This window comes from Triticum dicoccoides, chromosome 5A (assembly GCF_002162155.2).
Source record: "Triticum dicoccoides isolate Atlit2015 ecotype Zavitan chromosome 5A, WEW_v2.0, whole genome shotgun sequence".
Taxonomy (NCBI): domain Eukaryota; kingdom Viridiplantae; phylum Streptophyta; class Magnoliopsida; order Poales; family Poaceae; genus Triticum; species Triticum dicoccoides.
Genome location: NC_041388.1, coordinates 372,420,798 through 372,421,529, shown reverse-complemented (window position 1 = coordinate 372,421,529; position 732 = coordinate 372,420,798).

Genomic DNA, 732 nt, shown 5'->3' with positions numbered 1-732 from the left:
TCCATGGCGGATGTGCGACACGTGGGTGTGCATCCAGGCATCCATTCCCACCCGCGGGCGTGCTGTGAAGGTATAAAACCCCAGCCTCGCCCGATGCTTGACCTAGACTTCGCCCTCGCCCACTTCTGGACGGCAGAAAAAAACCCTAGATCGAGATCTACTGGTGATTGGGGGTGGTGGAGAGACAAGGTAGGCGGAGACCCTCGATCCTTCGCGGAGGTGGCTGCCTCGCCTCCCATGGCGGCTGATGCGGGGCGCGGGTACCAGGGGGAGCGGCGCCAGGGCGTGGATGCGGGCCGTGCGGGTCGCGGCGCGGGAAGGAACGCCGGGCGTGGTGGAGACAAGAGCAAGTTCTCCTGGAAGCGGAGCGAGGACGACGACGACCGCACCATCTCCGCCTCATCCAACCTCGCCTCTGCTTCAGGCGACATCTCTCGCTGGGAAGCGGCGGCGGCACCAAGGCGCCATGAACCCCAGGATGGAGGTGTCTGGGTGGAGAAGAAGCGCTCAGCAACGACATCGGAGGACACAGGGAGCAGGCACCAAACATCCTCCCCGATCCGCCGGCCACATGGAAAGCAGAATATCTCTCAGGTGCCTCCTACCAAAAATCCCATCCCCTGCCCTATCTGCAAATCACATGAACACCCCCTGTTTGATGCCCTCAAGATTTATGTGAGCGATGTAACAACCTAGGGCATCTTGCTTCTGTCTACCTTGGGAGTGCATTGC